We start from the raw sequence: 1564 nt of genomic DNA on the forward strand, positions 1-1564 counted from the left end.
CCTCTTCTTTGTTTGGGGTTTGGAGGTGCCCAGATGAGGCCCAGCTGTGAAGTAAAGCAAGCTGCTGTGGGGCCTTGGGCTTTCTTTTGGAAGTTCTGGGTCTCTCTGACCCAGCTGCAGTTTGTTAGGTAATTTTCAGGTTGCAAAGGGCCAGGCCTTTCATATGCAAAAGCCTCTCGGCACAGCTTGGTGGGGCAGAGTCTCAGGGAATCAACATGGCAGAGCAAACAGCTATGGCTGATCGTCAGTCCTACCGTAAGAGGCCCCACGTCTCAGTGTCCCGCGGTAATTGCTGCAAGCACCTCTGAGAGAAAACCGCCCTCAAGTTCCGACCAATGCCAGACAGCCCAGTTTCTCCCCGTATGAGTCTGGGTCCCCAGTGACTTGCCCGGAACTGGAGTTCAGAGCAGTCGGGAGCTTAAGATTCCCTCCTGATTGAAAAAGACAACCATATCCTCAGTTGCCAGCCCTTTCCACGTGCGCCTCCATACCTCTGCACTTTACGTCTGCACGTCCTCTGAGTCTCAGTGTGCTTTTCTCTTTCCTTCTAGTTGTAGAATTTCCACTCAGCCAGCCTTCCTGTGGTTCTGGATGATGTCTGTTTTGTCTTTTAGTTGTATTTTTGAAGTGGTTGTGCAAGGCAGCAATTTCCGGTGTTTACCTATGCCGCCGTATTGGTTTCTCTCTCTCATTTTTTTTCATCAAGCTTCTTTCTGATTGGTTATTCTCTACTTCACATAGACTTTCATTCTCTCTCCCCATGTACAGATTATAAACAATTGATGCCTAAGCTAACTCATTTTCAAATCTTTCTGTTGCTTGGATGCCATGAAATGTGAAGCCCATTAATTCCCCCATTAAAATAACTGCTATGATTTTTTATCTCAGCCCAAATAAACAGCTCCTAAAAAAAATCTTCAGAAATCATAATGAGTCAAACAATAACCCAATAACTGAAGGACTTTATAATCCAAGCCCCAAGAAGTATGGATATTCTTTAAGCCTGATGATATTCTTAGTCACATATTTTTAGTGATTAAATATTGTTTCTCACAATATGGAAAACAAATGAAAATATCTCAATCTCTGACGTGTCTATAAAAACAATTCTCCCATGTCCAATCTCTCAGACCCTTTAAAAGTCAAGATAATAGGAAAACTATAATTTGGCACACCAAATTTTAATTAACCTCAAAAAGGAAGCTTTTAAGCTACTGAATCTTTATGATAAAATCATATGCTTCTCAATCTAATTTCCAGAAGACATTAATGTGATAAGTCACCGTGTGTGTGCTGATTTATGAGATACAATTATTTTTTGTGTGGAATCAATTTAATAGATAACTGAAGATTATATTAGCCAAATATCCATTAGATAATATTACATTTCTAAAAGGCATTAAAAGCTTTGTCAGTGATTCATCCAAGTTTTCATCTATAGGAAATCTAAATTTATTTGATCACTCTTCCCATATTCTCTCCAGGCCTTTCTCTGTAGTGTTAGATGAAAAAGGAACATAAGTTGTGAAACTCATTCATTTTCATCACTTATAATGTTAAATAC

This window comes from Myotis davidii, unplaced genomic scaffold (genome assembly GCF_000327345.1).
Source record: "Myotis davidii unplaced genomic scaffold, ASM32734v1 scaffold185, whole genome shotgun sequence".
Lineage (NCBI taxonomy): Eukaryota > Metazoa > Chordata > Mammalia > Chiroptera > Vespertilionidae > Myotis > Myotis davidii.